The sequence below is a fragment of the Musca autumnalis genome, unplaced genomic scaffold, assembly GCF_047663935.1.
Source record: "Musca autumnalis isolate F117 unplaced genomic scaffold, ASM4766393v1 scaffold_1, whole genome shotgun sequence".
NCBI lineage: Eukaryota > Metazoa > Arthropoda > Insecta > Diptera > Muscidae > Musca > Musca autumnalis.
The window spans coordinates 85533427-85554342 of record NW_027411644.1 but is presented as its reverse complement, the minus strand read 5'-3'; the positions used below and the strand labels follow the sequence as shown (position 1 = coordinate 85554342).

The window sequence follows — 20916 nt, the reverse complement described above, 5'->3', positions numbered from 1 at the left end:
AGATAACGCCTTCGGTTTGCTTATTTTTTCGACAGTACGTAACAATTTTTGGTATTTTGTAGGCTTAAGCCACTTTTTAGGCATAATTAGTTACAATTGAAGACCACTGTTTAGGGATTGGTAACTCCATCAACATTAGTGCGTATAAAAATTATACAAAACATAAAGCTTAAGTTTTTCCAAATATGAGATAGTTATTAAATGAAAGATAATGAATGTAATTAGTAGTCCAAATGAACATACAGACATATGTATTTCTTTAATTTCCATCTGTTATATGTCTGATTTCATTTGTCACAACAACAACGACAACAGAAAATAATGACAATTTGTAAACTTATCTATAATGTTGTATTTTGCGTGTGCGTTTTGTCATTTTTTTGGTTACTGTCTAATTAAATAATCAGATTAGAGGAGTTGTATTCGTCTGTTTATCTCCTCAAGATGCTTTATAATCCAATTTAGTCTAATGGAAATTTTCGGTATTAAGATTAAGGATGATATTAACTTTTTTTCGTCGTTGGACATTTTATCATTTGCCTTGGCGAGAAGATAACACCCCCACTGACGGTGACAAAATTATCGCCTCATATGTCAAATGTGTTGGCATTTGGTCCGAACCGAACATCGGATAAAAGTCAGACATTTGAATGTCGCCTTTTGTTTACTTTTCGCTGGTGAACACACGAAGACAGAGTGAAAGAGAGATCGAGATAAGGAAATGGTTAATCCTTTGTGCAAGATTTATTATTTTTTTGATGTGATAACGTAACGAATTAGAAATACATATTTGCTTTAGCATCTGCTGATGTTCTAAGTTTTAATAAATTAATAAATTCTCTTGTTGATGGTTATTATGATGACTTGGCTATTTCCACAACATCATATTTTTTTCTAAATGTTTCTAAATCTTGAGTGAAGGTTAGTATTCAATTCAAAGCATACAGAAAAAATAGAAGGTGTTTGGTGGGGTTGAAATGTGACAACACCTTTAACGAATGTCTTATATGCTATAGAAGTATCTAACGGAGGTCTTCTATTCTATAAAAGCCTCCAACAGAGGTCTTCTATTCTTTAGAAGCCTCCAACGGAGGTCTTTTATTCTAGAGAAGCCTCCAACGGAGGGTTTCTATTCTATAAAAGCCCCCTTCGGATGTATCCTATTCTATAGAAACCTCCTACGGAGGTCTTCTATTCTATAGAAGCCTCCAAAGGAGGTCTTTTATTCTATAGAAGCCTCCCACGAAGGTCTTCTATTCTTTAGAAGCCTCCAACGGAGGTCTTCTATTCTATAGAAACCTCCAACGGAGGTCTTCTATTCTATAGAATCCTCCTACGGAGGTCTTCTATTCTATAGAAACCTCCTACGGAGGTCTTCTATTCTATAGAAACCTCCTACGGAGGTCTTCTATTCTATAGAAACCTCCTACGGAGGTCTTCTATTCTATAGAAACCTCCTACGGAGGTCTTCTATTCTATAGAAACCTCCTACGGAGGTCTTCTATTCTATAGAAACCTCCTACGGAGGTCTTCTATTCTATAGAAACCTCCTACGGAGGTCTTCTATTCTATAGAAACCTCCTACGGAGGTCTTTTATTCTATAGAAACCTCCTACGGTTCTATGCTATAGTAGCCACCTACGGAGGCCTTCTATGCTACAGAAGCCTCCAACGGAGGTCTTTCATTAAATAGAAGTCCACGGAGATCCTCTATGCTATAAAATCTTCCTACGGAGATATTCTATTCTATTGAAACCTCCTACGGAGGTCTTCTATTCTAAAGAAACCCCCCACGGAGGTCTTCTTTTCTATAGAAACCTCCCACGGAGGTCTTCTAATCTATAGAAACCTCCCACGGAGGTCTTCTATTCTATAAAAGCCTCCAACGGAGGTCTTCTATTCTTTAGAAGCCTCCAACGGAGGTCTTTTATTCTAGAGAAGCCTCCAACGGAGGGTTTCTATTCTATAAAAGCCCCCTTCGGATGTATCCTATTCTATAGAAACCTCCTACGGAGGTCTTCTAATCTATAGAAGCCTCCAAAGGAGGTCTTCTATTCTATAGAAGCGTCCAACGAAGGTCTTCTATTCTATAGAAGCCTCCAACGAAGGTCTTCTATTCTTTAAAAGCCTCCAACGGAGGTCTTCCATTCTATAGAAACCTCCGACGGAGGTCTTCTATTCTATAGAAACCTCCTACGGAGGTCTTCTATTCTATAGAAACCTGCTATGGAGGTCTTTTATTCTATAGAAACCTCCTACGGTTCTATGCTATAGAAGCCACCTACGGAGGCCTTCTATGCTACAGAAGCCTCCAACGGAGGTCTTTCATTAAATAGAAGCCCACGGAGATCCTCTATGCTATAAAATCCTCCTACGGAGGTCTTCTATTCTATAGAAACCTTCTACGGAGGTCTTCTATTCTATAGAAGCCTCCAACGGAGGTCTTCTTTTCTATAGAAACCTCCAACGGAGGTCTTCAATTCTATAGAAACCTCCAACGGAGGTCTTCTATTCTATAGAAACCTCCAACGGAGGTCTTCTATTCTATAGAAACCTCCTACGGAGGTCTTCTGTTCTATAGAAACCTCCTATGGAGGTCTTCTATTCTATAGAAACCTCCTATGGAGGTCTTCTATTCTATAGAAACCTCCTACGGAGATCTTTTATTGTATAGAAACCTCCTACGGAGGTCTTCTATTCTATAGAAACCTCCTACGGAGGTCTTCTATTCTATAAAAACCTCCTGCGGAGGTCTTCTATTCTATAGAAACCACCCACGGAGGTCATCTATTCTATAGAAACCTCCTACGGAGATCTATTCTAAAGAAACCACCTACGGAGGTCTTCTATTCTATAGACACCACCTACGGAGGTCTTCTATTCTATAGAAACCACCTACGGAGGTCTTCTATTCTATAGAAACCACCTACCGAAGTCTTCTATTCTATAGAAACCTCCTACGGAGGTCTTCTATTCTATAGAAACCTCCTACGGAGGTCTTCTATTCTATAGAAACCTCCAACGGAGGTCTTCTATTCTATAGAACCCTCCTACGGATGTCTTCTATTCTATAGAACCCTCCTTCGGATGTCTTCTATTCTATAGAAACCTCCTACGGAGGTCTTCTATTCTATAGAAACCTCCTACGGAGGTCTTCTATTCTATAGAAACCTCCTACGGAGGTCTTCTATTCTATAGAAACCTCCTACGGAGGTCTTCTATTCTATAGAAACCTCCTACGGAGGTCTTCTATTCTATAGAAACCTCCTACGGAGGTATTCTATTCTATAGAAACCTCTTACGGAGGTCTTCTATATAAAACCTCCTACGGAGGTCTTCTATTCTATAGAAACCTCCTACGGAGGTCTTCTATTCTATAGAAACCTCCTACGGAGGTCTTCTATTCTATAGAAACCTCCTACGGAGGTCTTCTATTCTATAGAAACCTCCTACGGAGGTCTTCTATTCTATAGAAACCTCCTACGGAGGTCTTCTATTCTATAGAAACCTCCTACGGAGGTCTTCTATTCTATAGAAACCTCCTACGGAGGTATTCTATTCTATAGAAACCACCTACGGAGGTATTCTATTCTATAGAAACCTCCTACGGAGGTATTCTATTCTATAGAAACCACCTACGGAGGTATTCTATTCTATAGAAACCTCCTACGGAGGTATTCTACTCTATAGAAACCTCCTACGGAGGCCTTCTATTCTATAGAAACCACCTACGGAGATCTTCTATTCTAGAGAAACCTCCTACGGAGGTCTTCTATTCTATAGAAAACACCTACGGAGGTCTTCTATTCTATAGAAACCTCCTACGGAGGTCTTCTATTCTATAGAAACCACCTACGGAGGTCTTCTATTCTGTGGAAACCACCTACGGAGGTTTTCTATTCTATAGAAACCTTCTACGGAGGTCTTCTATTCTATAGAAACCACCTACGGAGGTCTTCTATTCTATAGAGACCACCTACGGAGGTCTTCTATTCTATAGAAACCACCTACGGAGGTCTTCTATTCTATAGAAACCACCTACGGAGGTCTTCTATTCTATAGAAACCACCTACGGAGGTCTTCTATTCTATAGAAACCACTACGGAGGTCTTCTATTCTATAGAAACCTCATACGGAGGTCTTCTATTCTATAGAAACCTCCTACGGAGGTCTTTTGTTCTATAGAAACCTCCTACGGTGGTCTTCTATTCTATAGAAATCTCCTTTGGAGGTCTTCTATTCTATAGAAACCTCCTACGGAGGTCTTCTATTCTATAGAAACCTCCTACGGAGGTCTTCTATTCTATAGAAACCTCCTACGGAGGTCTTCTATTCTATAGAAATCTCATACGGAGGTCTTCTATTTTATAGAAACCTCCTACGGAGGTCTTCTATTCTATAGAAACCTCCGACGGAGGTCTTCTATTCTATAGAAACATGCTACGGAAGTCTTCAATGCTATAGAACTTATATTACTGCTGCCTGACTGACCAAATGCACCCTAAATTTTGTTTTTTTTTTCTAAACAAAAAATCATCACTTAAAATGCACTAAAGCGTGAAAAAGCAAAGAAACATTTTATTATACGCTACGTAATCGCATCGGGACCATCAATTTTAATTTGTTTTTCATTCACTTCGTTGTAGTTTTGTTTTCTTAGCTTGGCTTTGCTTCGCCGTGTCATTTCATTGTGTAAGCATTAAAGAATAATTGACTTAGAATGTGGACAAAAGAAGAAAGAAAGAATGCCATCGTCTACGATGTTTGAATGCTGCTGCAGGAAAGTAGAAACAAGAAATGGAACAACGCCAGACAAAGAATAATTGAAGGGCATTCCTCCAAAAGCGAAATAATCGTAGCGGCAAATGCACTTGAAATGCTATCTAAGGCAACGAAAAAAAGCTTAGAGAAAAAGGTGTTTTTTCCTTTTCTTCAAAGTAATTATTTGTCGTTTCTTTTGAAGTTTTAAAGAGGATATCAGTAATGACATGAAATGATGGATATTTAAGTGAAAAACTTAAGAAAATATGGAGTTATCCAATATCCAATTTGCAATCCACGTTCGCTTAAACGAAGCCTATTATTACATAGGCGTTTGTATGTCATTAGGAAATATTCAATGAAAAAAGACAAAGAAAAAGTTAGGTTGACCGCTTATTATAAGATTGCCTCTGTTGTTGCAAATTTTCAAGAATAAGAATAAGACGGTTAAAACTCACGAAAATTGCATAAGATTTCAAAATTACTAGAAGATTTCAAAATGCTGCAAAGTCATCTTGAAAATATAAAATGAGGAGTATACTTTTAGGAGGCGCTAATAAGTAATAATAAGAACAACCGGAAATTATTCAAAAAGTACCTGAAATCGGCCGGTACGTTATATATGACCTATTGCAAAATGTGTGCGGATATATCCCATCTTCGGATTTGACTTACCTGCAAAAGACGCATCTGTGCAAAAGTTTAGAGTCCTCTACACCGGATTCAGTTGCAATGGTCTCCGCATGAAAGTTTGAAAGATTGTGAGGAACATCAATGCCGCCGTGGTCCAGGGAACAAAGCTCACCATTACCTGTAGCTTGCTACGTTGCGATGGTTACTAGAAGCGGACTAAAACGACTTTCTTATACACTAGTCTTTTCACCATATAGCTATTCCGCTTGAGCTTCACTAGAGTGTGGGACTGCCGACGCAGATATGATTAATGTATAGATAACGGTGATGAATAGCTCTGCATTGCGTTATATGCCTGACATTATTGCGCTTTTGGAGGTCAATAAGCGCCTGGTGCGGGGGGGACTTCAGTGCTCATTACGAGCATTGACATTTCCTCCTTGATAATAACCAGAGGTGTACACTGCAAATTAATAGATCCACTTTGTGGAAAGTGAACGAAGAGAAGAGAAGTTGTCACAGTCCTCGCCATTGTGACACCTGGTCTGATAAATGACGTATCTTGGCAACACGTAATTTCGCATGGGCCAAATCAACTTCCAACATTCGTCTCCGTTAACAGAACACCCGACTTCATAACCTCTGAAAACCGCATTTTGCGCAACTATGACAATGCTGATTGATAAGGGTTTCTGTGAATTTACCAATAACGGCTTTAGAGTGTTGTCCAGCCCTTCGGATCCTCGTGTAGCTAAAGGAATTTTCCGGGAAATCATCACAATTGGTCGAATATCGGAAATTGGGCGAAATTTGCAGCGGAGGCTACGGCAATAGTGAATGAGAGTGATAAGCTCCCTCTTACGAACTTTAGGGAATGTACTCCCGAAATCAACAGGCCAATATGCGAGCAGAAACATAAAACGTAGCTCTACTCCTGCAACGAAGAATGAATGAACGACTGTTACTTTCAACGAAGTGACAGTAACAGATGTGAAGGGTGCGCAGTTTATAAAGCTCCAGGAGAGTGGCAGGACTGTACTACGCAGTATCAGAGGGGTATCTCAGCCCAGGAAGTACTACCACAATTTACGATGAACATTGTTGCAGATGTCATTCAAAACGAGAAATAATAGGCGTAGGTCCCACGGAGCCACAATGGTATTGACGAATCAACTGCATGAACCCGGGGTTGAGTAAATGTCAAATGTCTTCAATCTACCGGTAGCAATTGTGTACCAGAAGCCTGGAAAGTTGACAAGGTGGTCCCACTATTGAAGTTAGGCTAGGATGCCGGCAGGGGAAAATTGTAGAGGCCGATCTCCTTTTAATCGCCAGTAGCGAACATTTTAGAAGCACTACTTTTCCCAATGTTTAAAAACAATTTTCCAGTTGGCCAACATTAGCCGAACAGAAAAGTCATGGTGGTGACCTATCGAAGTCATTCGATACTGTCAAACATGTCAAGCTGTTCGAGGATAAAGGTGAGACTTCCCTATAGCCATGTTTAGGTAGACGAGCGTCATTTATGAAAATCAAAAGGAGGAAGTAGAAACCCCGTAGACTGAAACAGGGAGTTCCCCAGGTTATATTCAGTGGTTCAGTGATAAAAAGTAGCCAACATGGGGACTATACCAAATCGTCAAACTCATCTCCATAGAGGAGTTTGATGGTCAAATTTATGATAGGGGAGGTTAATCTTCATAGAGAAGATTGATGGTCAAACTTATATTCATAGTGGAGTTTGGGGGACAGTGGAGTTGTGGAATTTGGTGGTCAAGTTCGTCTTCATAGAGGAGCTTGTTGGTCAAACTTATAATCATGGTGGAGTTTGACGGTCAGTCTCATCTTCATTATGTATTCTGAAGGTCAAGCTCATCTTCAGAGAGGATTTGATGATCAAACCTATCTTCAAAGAAAATGAGTAAGTGTCATCTTGATGCTCAAACTCATCTCCATAGAGGAGTTTGAAGGGCAGTCTCATCTTCATAGTAGAATTTGATGGTCAAAATCATCTTTATAGTGGAGTTTGATGGTCAAACCCATCTTCATAGAGAAGTTTAATAATCAAACTCATCTTCATATAGAAGTTTGATGGTCAAAAACCTTTTTGTAGTGGAGTTTGATGCTAAAACACATCTTCATAGACGAGTTTGATGGGAAGTTTCATGATGAAACCCATCATCAGAGGGGAGTTTAATGGTCAAACTCATCTTCATAGAGGTGTTTGATGGTCAAACTCATTTTCAGAATGGAGTTTATTGGTCAAGCTCATTTTCATAGTGGAGTTTGATGGTCAAACTCATCTTCATAGAGTAGTTTGATTGTCAAACTCATCTGCTTAGAGGAGTTTGTTGGTCAAACTCATCTACATAGTGAAGTTTAATGGTCAAGCTCATTCTCATAGTGGAGTTCGATGGTCAAACTCATCTTCATAGGGTAGTTTGATGAGCAGTCTCATCTTCATAGTAGAATTTGATGGTCAAAATCATCTTTATAGTAGAGTGTGATGGTCAGACCCATCTTCATAGAGAAGTTTGATGGTCAAACTCATCTTCATATAGAAGTTTGATGGTCAAAAACCTTTTTGTAGTGGAGTTTGATGCTAAAACACATCTTCATAGACGAGTTTGATGGGAAGTTTCATGATGAAACCCATCATCAGAGGGGAGTTTAATGGTCAAACTCATCTTCATAGAGGAGTTTGATGGTCAAACGCATTTTCATAGTGGAGTTTGATGGCCAAACTTATATTCGTAGTGGAGTTTGATGGACAGTCTCAACTCAGAGAGGAGTTTGATGGTCAAGCTTATCATCATAGTGAAGTTTGATGGTCAAACTCATCTTCATAGTGGAGCTTAATCGTCAAGCTCATTTTCATAGTGGAGTTTGATGCTCAAACTCATCTTCTTAGTTTAGTTTGATGATAAAACTCATCTTTATAGAGGAGTTTGGTGGTCAAACTCATCTTCATAGAGGAGCTTGTTGGTCAAACTCTTTTTCATAGTGGAGTTTAATGGTCAGGCTCTTTTTCATAGTGGAGTTTGATGGTCAAACTCATCTTCATAGAGTAGTATGATTGTCAAACTCATCTGCTTAGAGGAGTTTGTTGGTCAAACTCATCTACATAGTGAAGTTTAATGGTCAAGCTCATTCTCATAGTGGAGTTCGATGGTCAAACTCATCTTCATAGGGTAGTTTGATGAGCAGTCTCATCTTCATAGTAGAATTTGATGGTCAAAATCATCTTTATAGTAGAGTGTGATGGTCAGACCCATCTTCATAGAGAAGTTTGATGGTCAAACTCATCTTCATAGAGGAGTTTGATGGTCAAACTCATCTCATCTTCATTTTCAGACTGGAGTTTAATGGTCAAGATCATTTTCTTAGTGGAGTTTGACGGTCAATTTCATCATCATTGTGGAGATTGATCGTCAAGCTCATCTTCACAGAGGATTTTGATGGTCAAACCCATCTTCATAGAGGAGTTAGATGGTCAAACTCATTTTCATAGAGGAGCTTGTTGGTCAAACTCATTTTCATAGTGGAGTTTAATGGTTCATCTTCATAGAGGAGTTTGATGGTCAAACGCATCTTCATAGTAGAGTTTTATGGTCGGACTTATATTCGTAGTGGAGTGTGATGGACAGTCTCAACTCAGAGATGAGTTTAATGGTCAAGCTCGTCATCATAATGAAGTTTGATGGCCAAACTCATTTTCATAGTGGAGTTTGATGGTCAAACTCATCTTCATAGAGTAGTCTGATTGTCAAACTCATCTGCGTAGAGGACTTTGTTGGTCAAACTCATCTACATAGTGGAGTTTAATGGTCAAGCTCATTTTCATAGTGGAGTTTGATGGTCAAACTCATCTTCATAGAGTAGTTTGATGGTCAAGTTCATCATCACAGAGGAGCTTGTTGGTCAAACTCATCTACATAGTGGAGTTTAACGGTCAAGCTCATTTTTACAGTGGAGTTTGACGGTCAGTCTCATCTTCATTGTGGAGATTGATCGTCAAGCTCATCTTCAGAGAGGATTTTGATGGTCAAACCCATCTTCATAGAGAAGGAGATAGATGGTCAAACTCATTTTCATAGAGGGGTTTAATGGTCAAGTTCATCTTCATAGAGGAGTTCGATAGTCAAACACATATTCATAGTGGAGTTTGATGGTCAAACTTATATTTATAGTGGACTTTGATGGACAGTCTCAACTAAGAGAGGAGTTTGATGGTCAAACTCATCTTCATAGAGGAGTTTGATGGTCAAACTCATCTTTATAGAGAAGCTTGTTGGTCAAACTCATCTTCATAGTGGAGTTTAATCGTCAAGCTCATTTTCATAGTGGAGTTTGATGGTCAAACTCATCTTCATAGAGAAGCTTGTTGGTCAAACTTATCTACATAGTGGAGTTTAACGGTCAAGCTCATTTTCATAGTGGAGTTTGACGGTCAGTCTCATCTTCATTGTGGAGATTGATCGCCAAGCTCATCTTCAGAGAGGATTTTGATGGTCAAACCCATCTTCATAGAGGAGTTAGATGGTCAAACTCATTTTCATAGTGGAGTTTAATGGTCAAGTTCATCTCCATAGAGGAGTTTGATGGTCAAACGCATATTCGTAGTGGAGTTTGATGGTCAAACTTATATTCATAGTGAAGTTTGATGGACAGTCTCAACTCAGGGAGGAGTTTGATGGGCAAGCTCATCATCATAGTGAAATTTGATGGTCAAACTCATCATCATAGAGGAGTTTGATGGTCAAACTCATCTTCATAGAGGAGTTTGATGGTCAAACTCATCTTCATAGAAAAGCTTGTTGGTCAAACTCATCTTCATAGAAAAGCTTGTTGGTCAAACTCATTTTCATAGTGGAGTTTGATGGTCAAGTTCATCTTCATAGAGGAGTTTGATGGTCAAACTTATATTCATAGAGGAGTTTGAGGTCATAGTGGACTTTGATGGACAGTCTCAACTAAGAGAGGAGTTTGATGGTCAAGCTCATCATCATAGCGAAGTTTGATGGTCAAACTCATCTTTATAGAGGAGTTTGATGGTCAAACTCATCTTCATAGAGGAGTTTGATGGTCAAACTCATCTTCATAGAAAAGCTTGTTGGTCAAACTCATTTTCATAGAGGAGCTAGTTGGTCAAACTCATTTTCATAGTGGGGTTTAATGGTCAAGTTCATCTTCATAGAGGAGTTCGATAGTCAAACGCATATTCATAGTGGAGTTTGATGGTTAAACTTATATTCATAGTGGACTTTGATGGACAGTCTCAACTAAGAGAGGAGTTTGATGGTCAAGCTCATCATCATAGCGAGGTTTGGTGGTCAAACTTATCTTTATAGAGGAGTTTGATGGTCAAACTCATCTTCATAGAGGAGTTTGATGATCAAACTCATCTTTATAGAGAATCTTGTTGGTCAAACTCATCTTCATAGTGGAGTTTAATCGTCAAGCTCATTTTCATAGTGGAGTTTGTTGCTCAAACTCATCTTCTTAGTTTAGTTTAATGGTCAGGCTCATTTTCAAAGTGGAGTTTGATGGTCAAACTCATCTTCATAGAGTAGTTTGATGGTCAAATTCATTGTCGTAGAGGAGCTTGTTGGTCAAACTCATCTATATAGTGGAGTTTAACGGTCGAGCTCATTTTCATAGTGGAGTTTGTCGGTCAGTCTCATTTTCATTGTGGGGATTGATCGTTAAGCTCATCTTCAGAGAGGATTTTGATGGTCAAACCCATCTTCATAGAGAAGGAGTTAGATGGTCAAACTCATCTTCATAGAGGAGCTTGTTGGTCAAACTCATTTTCATAGTGGAGTTTGATGGACAGTCTCAACTCAGATATGAGTTTGATGGTCAAGCTCATAATCATAGTGAAGCTTGATGGTTAAACTCATTTTCATAGAGGAGTTTGATGGTCAAACTCATCTTTATAGAGGAGCTTGTTGATCAAACTCATTTTCATAGTGAGTTTAATGGTCAAGCTCATTTTCATAGTGGAGTTTTATGGTCAAACTCATTTTCTTAGTTTAGTTTAATGGTCAAACTCATCTTCATAGTTGAGTTTGATGGTCAAACTCAGCTTCATAGATGGTGCAAAATTATAACACAAAAATATTTATTTCGAAATTTCTCTATCTTTTTATTTAAAATCTTTTTTTATATTACCCTGACAATTTGGCCTTGAAGAATAATTTGCCTGAGAGAGATAAACAAAATTCTAATTGTTTTGCAAAATGCGAGTCTGACAAAATGATCAAGGTCCCAAACCTGTAGGGCCCATAAAAACAAAAGTGCATGACTTTTGGATAAACGGCGAGACACGTGTTCAGACGGAATATGGTTAATTTTCCATGACTTAAAAAAATTACACACAGAGTAAAAGTAATTTAGCCCTTCAAGTTCATTGTCATTTATCAGCTATTAATAACCGTTTTTAAATAAACGATTAATAATATGCAAAAACAATTACTGATCTAACAGCTCTATGACTTGCAGCTGTTATAACAAGTTGTCACGTTAAAAGAACGACAACAACAACTGTTGGCAATTTATTTCCGTAAACTAACATTGAATGAGTGTGTCCGTTTTTAGCTATAACGATTATTCATTATAGCAAAAATATCATATACCACAAAAATAAATGTTAGGTAGACACATGGGTGGTCACTATCCATCTATGCTAATTTTCAAGTTACAACTAAATTATTTAAAAAATTGTAGCTATAAACGTGGGTGTTAAGCGCTAATGACAACTTGACCTGCAGTGTGCAACCTAGCGTTTATTCTAAAAGAAAGAAATCAAACCTCAGCACAACAACTACAGCAAAATCCCATCAGAATAGTAATTGCCCAGCATCTGATAATTGTTGTAAATACTAATGTTATTAGGTTGCGTTTTGTTTAATTTACTTAAATATTAGTTGTTATATTTTATGACTTTCTCTCCATGAGTTTATCTATGTAACTGCTAGAGGTTGCCGTGTGTGTGTGTGTTTGCCTATCTCTCTCACACATTACTTGTCAAACTGATAAAAATGAGCAACACTTTGGGATCAGCATCTTCACCAGCATCTCTGAATTATCTATCAAGTCATAAGTCATGTCGTATGTGATCTGTTTATTTGGCACCTTCATCATCACCGTTACCGTCTAGCGCCATCCATCTCAACGAGGCTCTGGCATTCACACTATCTTCTGTATATGACCCCCGTAATAAAATATAGAAGAATAACAAATAAACTTATCATTTTTTCTGCGCCTTCTTCTCCTTTTGTTATAAAATAAACAGTTTTTCTTTTATTCAAATGTGAGTTGTAGATTCAATTTGTTTTTTTTTTTCTCTGAATGATGATGATGAAAATCTTTAAAATTTCAATTCAGTCTTCAATGTTTTGCCGTGTAATGAACGTGTGTGGAAACGGTTTAATACTCGTTGAACTTTGAATGTTAAGTTAATTGGACGCGTCAACCACAATTCGTATCGCACGAAAAACATCGTCGGGTAGATATCAAGTGATAATTAAGTGAATGAATATCCTTTTAAGAGGATAAAATCTTAAAAAATAAAAATAAAAATTATAAAAAAAATAAATTCATAAAAATAAGGAATAAAGTTTTATCTCGCGGTGCATTGAACTTCTGTAACTGGTTTTTGAAGAATTAGAAATGTTGTAATGTGCGAATGTTTAGTGATGTTTAGATTTTGGAATATCCATTAAATGTGCTGGCATATCAATGCTATTATCCTTGATTCCTGTGTTCATTAGGGATATAACTTTTTGCACTTTTTTGCAAATATCAAAAATACCACCACATAGCCGTGTAGAGCATGAAAAACTATTATGAAATGTGGTGTCAATTTTTCTCTACCGCGAAAAAAATTTCCGCACCAAATACATTGAAGTTCTGTAATTTTATCTGTGATAACAACATATTTGCTTTTCATTAAATTTTTCATTTTTTTGTAATCTAATTTAAAATCATTATCAAAGCGTTCTGGACCAATTTCTTCTAAAATCGCGCCATTTCGGACCATATTAAGATTTTTTTACACTATTGCAATTTTTGGTTTTTCTTTATAAACTCGTGAATTTTATGTTTATATTTTTTTAACCTATCGGACAAGAGAATATGGAGTCATTTGCAACTATTTCGCGAAAGTTACAGGCTGTTTTTGTTGACTTTGCCTGTGAGAATTGTATTTGTTTCTATAAATATTTATTCGAACAAAGCAAATTTAAAATTATAAGTAGAACAAGTAAAAAAGTATCAGTCGGCTTTGCCGACAGAGATATACCCTCAGCCTGTGCAAATTGAAACACTTTTTTCACAAAAAAACATGTATTTAGGGGATTTCAAAATTTTGGTCGTATGAACCGACAAAAATGTTGATTATGATTAAAGTTCAAAAATGTTGCAGATAAGGTACTTAAAGTGTAAAGTATGGACCAAATCGGTCACACCCATCAAGAGTTATCGTGCGCACAATTTTTCTAAATATTTTTGAACATTTGTGGGATAGGTACCTGAAGGAGTGTACCGATATTGCTTATCTACGAACATAAACTAAGTTTGGAAACAATATTACGAAGGCCAAATTTTGGCCGGAATCGGCATATCCGTTCGAGAATTATCTTGCGCTTCCACCCATAAACATGGTGTCATAGGGTTTGTTTTTCAACTTTCAGGCTATTTTTTCAGGAAATAGAGGAAACTTGTACCTTCGTATAGGGGACAGTGAATACAAGATGTTACAACAAAAACCAAGGCGATTCGAGAGCAGGTCCTAAACTAAACTTTTCCGAAATTTTGTGTGGGAGGTACTCCAAGGAGTTTACCGATTGAGTCCATATTGGAACTTCATCTAAGTCTGGTAGAAATTTCATAATGTGCAAAGTATAGACCAGATCGGTTACTCCCTTCAAGAGTTATCGTACGAACAAATTTTCCGAACATTTACGAACTTTTGTGGGGGAGGTACCGGAAGGAGTGGAACGATATAATCCATCTTTGAACTTGAACTAAGCATGGACAAAATATTAAGAAAGCCAAATTTAGGACCGAATCGGCAGATCCGTTCGAGAGTTATCTTGCGCTCCAACCACTACACACGGTGTCATACGGTTTTTTGTAACTTTCAGGCTATTTTCTCAGGAAGTATGCACTTGCCCCTAATGAAACTTACAGCGTCGTATAGAGGACAGCGAATACAACTTGCGTAAACAAAAATCAAAGCGATTCGAGACTAGGTCCTAAACTGAACTTTTCCGAAATTTTGTGTGGGAAGTACCCGAAGGAGTGGACCGATTGGGTCCATATTGGAACCTCATCTAAGTTTGGTAGAAATTACACGATGTGTAAAGTATGGACAAAATCGGTTATTCCCTACAAGAGTTATCGCGCGCACAAGTTTTGCGACAATTTTTGAACATTTGTGGGGGAGGTACCTGAAGGAGTGGACCTATATGGCCCATCTTCGAACTTAAATCGAATTTGAACAAAATATTTCGATACCCAAAATTTGAACCGAATCGATTGATCCGTTCGAGAGTTATCGTGCGCACCAGCCAGCCAGACAGACAGACAGACGGACGGACATTGCTAGATCTACTCAAAATTGTCTGAAACGGATATCGTACAAACATACTTGGGGTCTAAAACCATTATTTCGATGAGGCACATTTTTGGTCGTATCAAAGTGTAAATACCCTCTTTAGCCTAAAGGCTGAGGGTATAAAAAGCATCAAAAGGGTTTTAGTAATTGCGGTCGGTGCTGAAACTTTTTTCATCGAATCGATCTTAGAAACTATAACGAGTGGTTTTGTCTAAGGCTGAGGTAAGCTCAGTCGTCTCCAGGGTCAACTCAAGGACCCACAAACCTTAAGTGATAACACGAGTTTTATAAGTTCAATTCTTTATTTAACTCTTGGGTGTTAATGTAATGAATAGTACGTTAGTGGAATTTCAGATTTGGTTGGATATGTATATGTTATTCAGATAGCTATATGATTATATATATGTAATTGGACAAATCTGGTGGAAGATCGGACCCTCGGTTCCTCTGCTTTGGTATACGGGTACGCTGGGAGTCACACTGGGCCGTTGACTAGTCTGGTTCTGGTTTAATACGAGCGTCTTCCAATGAGATGATAACTGGTTACGAGCGCTGAATGGCGAGCGAGTAGCTGGCTACGAGCGTTGAGCGCTGCTGAGCGATGAGCTGGATGCGAGCAACGAGATGGCTACGGGCGAGTAGCTAGATATAAGCGTTGAGCGGGGAATTGATCACGGGCGGGCTACGAGCGTTGACTGGTGAGCGAGTAGCTGGCTAAAAGCGTTGGCCGGACGGAGCGGTGAGCTAGTAGCGGGCTGCGAGTGTAGGTCGGCGAGCGGGTAGTTGCCTACAAGCGTTGATGGTTCGAAGCGGTGAGCTGAATGCGAGCGCGTAGCGGGCTACGAGCGTTGTACGGCAAGCGGGTAGCTAGCTACAAGCGTTGACGAGGCGGAGCGGTGAACTGGATGTGAGCGTGTAGCTGGCTGCAGGCGTTGACGGTTCGAAGCGGTGAGCTGGATGCGAGCGCGTAGCGGGCTACGAGCGTTGTACGGCGAGCGGTTAGCTGGCTGCAAGCGTTGATGGGGCTATGCGGTGAGCTGGATGCGGGCGAGTAGCGGGCTACGAGCGTTGTACGGCGAGCGGGTAGCTGGCTACAAGCGTTGACGAAGCGGAGCGGTGAGCTGGATGCGGGCGAGTAGCAGGCTATGAGCGTTGTACGGCGAGCGGGTAGCTGGCTACAAGCGTTGACGAGGCGGAGCGGTGAACTGGATGCGAGCGAGTAGCGGGCTACGAGCGTTGTACGGCGAGCGGGTAGCTGGCTACAAGCGTTGGCGAAGCGGAGCGGTGAGCTGGATGCGGGCGAGTAGCGGGCTATGAGCGTTGTACGGCGAGCGGGTAGCTGGCTGCAAGCGTTGACGAAGCGGAGCGGTGAGCTGGATGCGGGCGAGTAGCGGGCTACGAGCGTTGTACGGCGAGCGGGTAGCTGACTACAAGCGTTGACGAGGCTATGCGGTGAGCTGGATGCGGGCGAGTAGCGGGCTACGAGCGTTGGACGGTGAGCGGGTAGCTGGCTACAAGCACGGTTGAGCTGGCAGAGAGCGGGGGAGCTAGCAAAGAGCGGGTGAGCTGGCAAAGAGCGGGGGAGCTGGCAGAGAGCGGGAGAGCTGGCAAAGAGCGGTTGAGCTGGCAAAGAGCGGGGGAGCTGGCAAAGAGCGGTTGAGCTGGCAAAGAGCGTTTGAGCTGGCAAAGAGCGGTTGAGCTGGCAAAGAGCGGGTGAGCTGGCAAAGAGCGGTTGAGCTGGCAAAGAGCGGGTGAGCTGGCAAAGAGCGTTTGAGCTGGCAAAGAGCGGTTGAGCTGGCAAAGAGCGTTTGAGCTGGCAAAGAGCGGTTGAGCTGGCAAAGAGCGGGGGAGCTGGCAAAGAGCAGGCAGCCGGCTACGATAAGGTCAAGTACACTCGTTACTTACAGGCTACTACGACTGCGGTCAAGCCACACATCACTTCACTTGTACTAACTCTGGTTCTCGACAAACTCAATGGTGAAATTCTGAACATCTTATATATATGCGTTTGCAAAGTGAATGCGAAGCACATGTGGCGCGAGTTGTCAAAAAATGCACCAGAATCAATGTTAACATGGTGGCTGCAGTATTAATGGTGATGCGAAATTAAAATGCGTTGTCAACGAGAGTGATGTGTGGTGTACGCATGTATGTTTGCCTTTGATGCCAAACGTATGCTAGGGTGGGTAGTGATGACGAATAGGTAACTGATTTATGTTTGTTGTTGGTTGGCACCAGTGTGGTGTCTTGTGTGTAGTTTTGTGAGTTTTGTCCAGGTACCGAGGGTAAAACGTGTATTAGGATGGGTAGTGTTAATGAATATTTTTCAGTGAATTGGGGAAATAATTGATAGGGGAATGTAGGTAAAATGAAATAAAAGCAGCATTGGTTTTATTTTATTAATTATTATTGATAATAAGGGTTTGCGGTAATAAAAAAATTAAACGGGCGTATAGGTAGGTGGAACGTTTGTAACGGTCACGTTACAAAACGCGTTTTCATTATTAGGACAAAATTCCCCACATGGTACTGGTGTTGTATTTTTAAATGGTTTTATTTAGCTCACCCCGTTTGTTTTATTTATTATTTATTCTTGGGTCAAATTTAGTAATTCAAATTTCACCCTCTTCCTGTCAACCGATTAATCTGAAATTTTGTATACACTTTGGATTTTGGTGACAATACAATTATATCCAAGATGGCGGCCGCTACAAAATGGCGGACAACGTAGGTTTTATCAATCCCATCAATATGGGTATCAAATGAAAGGGCTCAACAAGCAGAATACAATATACTATAAAAAATTGAAATCCAAGATGGCCGCCGCTACCAAATGGCTGATAACAATTTTTTATCAATCCCACCAATATGGGTATCAAATAAAAGGGCTTGACAAGAAGAATACAGTGCACTATACAGTACATCTTATACACCCGAAAGCCATACAGCTTCCAGCTAAGTACAATTACGGGACGGCTGAAAGAAGAATGTTGCCTTTAATACTATCATGGGCTTCTACTATACATAAAATGCAGGGCAGCACTGTGGATCACGCAGTCGTATACTTATGTAGGTGCGAAACTGTCTGAAGAAGGTCAAGCCTACGTGGCTCTTAGTAGAGTAAGATCTTTGCAGGGACTACGTATAGAGGAGTTGGACTGCAATAAACTAACGGGCAAGAAACCTTGCAATAATGAAGCACTAAACGAATTAAACAGAATGCGAAATAAAAACTAAAAACTAGAAAATAAAAATAGGTAAAACACTTTTTAAGTTAAACGGTTTTATGTTAAACATACATTGCAATGTTTAAGATAAATGTACTAAAAACCAAAAAATAATAAAATAGATACAGTCGTGGGAATTATAAACATATGCATAGACTAGACTAAAATAAAACCGTGGGGCACGTCAATTGTCTACAAATTATCGACTTAATGTGCGATTGAAGAATCGTTTAATTCGTCGTTAGGCAGTTGGCCCGCAGACGGTGAGGAAATTACTTACTATTTCTTGCTCATGGAAATTCCAATAGTTATACACTCCATGTAAATAAAAGAGATGTTTCAACTAGTTTATCGTTGGACATTCACACTGCTGCCTGGCGAGGAAGCGTTTCACTGCTCGTAGTTTGTCTTTAATCGACAAAGTACTACTCGCTCACCACTATGAAACCCTAAAACTCGCTTATAATCGAGCTTGCTAGCTTGTTTCCACATTCTAGCCCTACTTATCACACGTCCATCGTTGTCGGTTGAACAACTGCCTAATTATAGTGTAACATTACAAAACAAACATTTTAATCAACGATTGTAGACAATTGACGTGCCCCACGGTTTTATTTTAGTCTAGTCTATGCATATGTTTATAATTCCCACGACTGTATCTATTTTATTATTTTTTGGTTTTTAGTACATTTATCTTAAACATTGCAATGTATGTTTAACATAAAACCGTTTAACTTAAAAAGTTTTTTTACCTATTTTTATTGTAGAAAACAAATAAAATTCTCACAGGCAAGGTCAACAAAAACAGCCTGTAACTTTCGCGAATTCGTTGCAAATGACCCCATATTCCCTGGTCCGATAGGTAAAAAAATATAAACATAAAATTCACGAGTTTATAAAGAAAAACCAAAAATTACAATAGTGTCAAAAAATCCTAATGTGGTCCGAAATGGCGCGATTTGAGAAGAAATTGGTCCAGAACGCTTTGATAATGATTTTAAATTAGATTACAAAAAATATAAATTTTAATGAAAAACAAATATGTTGTTATGACAGATAAAATTAAAAAATGCATTACAGAACTTCAATGCGTTTGGTGCGGAAACTTTTTTCGCGATAGAGAAAAATTGACACCGTGTTTCATAATAGTTTTCCATGCTCTACACGGGTATGTGGTGGTATTTTTTTGGTTATAGCCCTATTCATGATATTCATTTATATTCATGAAATGGATTTTCATTCAGTATTTTGAACTAACAGAGGGGGAATAATTTTGTTTAAGAAAGTCATAACAAAATCTTGAAATATCCTGTTCAAATATTTAAGCGTAAACAAGTAAACAAAATCGTTAAGTTCGGCCAGGCCAAAATTCAGCCGCTGAAATATTTTGAACTGAAGTGGAATAACAGTTTCCTTTCGTGTCCACAATTTTAGGTGAATACATTTTGTGGCCGCCGATAACCCCTAATGCCTGAATTAGGTAAAAAATCCAAAACAATTCTTTAATAGTGTGGTACCGGCTATAACAAAACCTGGACGTGTGTATGTGGTCAAATTACCGCAATTTTGGTCATAAAGTCTACCTAAAGTACACAAAATACCTAAAATGCGGAGGTTTTGTGCCTAAAAATGTATCTGAAATCCTCAAAATACCTAAAATCGGGAAGAACAGTTATATAGAGGTTATGCAACAATATATAGTCCCATGTTAAAAATGTCAAATTACAGTTAGTCCGGTTGAAAAATGTAGCTAAGTTCCTAAAATTCCTAAAATCGGATTATGTTAATAATTTTTGGTGGAGAGATTTTGTGACTACTGGGAACCTCAAATGACAGATTTTTCGGTCAAAATTTATGTAACATCTCTAAAATACCTAAAATCTGTAGGTACCGTTATATGGAGGCTATACCTAAAGTCCATATGCATCGACAAACATGGACCTATATCCGTGTCAATGAATATGTTTTGTGGCCACTGGGAATCTCAAATGTCACTTTACTGGTAATTCAGTAAACAACAAGTAAAAAAGTATGAGTCGGCTTTGCCGACAGAGATATGCCCTCAGCCTGCGTGAATTGAAACACTTATTTGCCAATAAAAACTAATGAATTCAGGGGGTTTTCAAAATGTTGGGCGTATAAACCGAAAAAAAAACATGGATTTGAATTAAAGCTCAAAAAATTGCGATGAAGTACTTTAAATAATTGGGCAACATAGTCCATTTTAGAAGTGGGTCTTGTTTTGGGAGTCTTCCACTCGCGCCCACATGTCATTTCAATTGGTCACTAAGTTTAGACAAAGTATTTCGAGATCAAAAGTTTGGACTAAATCGGTTGCTCCGTTTTTGAGATATCGCGCGTATAATTTAAGCGAATATTTTCGAACTTTTGTGGGGGAGGTAACGGAAGGAAAGGACCTATAAGCACCACCTTCGAATTTCATCTAATATTCAAAGAAACGGTACTATATGCATAGTGGGGATCAAACAGTATTCGCTTTCAGAGTTCTTGTACGCACTAGCAGCTTTCGGGTCATTTTCTCAAGAAGTATGAACTTGCCACTCGAAAAATGTGTACCATCGTAATAAGGGCTTTGAGCGCAACATGTTGCAAGAAAAATCAAAACGATTCGAGTGGAGGTCCTAAACTGCACTTGAACATAATCCTGGTTTG

At 39.2% G+C, this 20916-nt stretch overlaps 1 protein-coding gene across 8 annotated transcripts in view; it reads left to right on the top strand.

The window, feature by feature from the left end:
• The first annotated feature begins 12518 nt into the window (after nucleotides 1-12518).
• Nucleotides 12519-20916, top strand: part of LOC141402434 (sodium-coupled monocarboxylate transporter 1-like) — a 150895-nt gene continuing 142497 nt past the window's right edge. For 2 of the 8 annotated variants that reach the window (XM_073983747.1, XM_073983726.1), the window contains exon 1: nucleotides 12718-12904. The gene's annotated coding sequence lies outside the window, so the exon portion shown is untranslated. Of the gene's footprint in view, nucleotides 12927-20916 lie in introns of all 8 variants that reach the window. The other 6 variants (XM_073983719.1, XM_073983778.1, XM_073983763.1 and 3 more) reach the window with 6 other exon arrangements.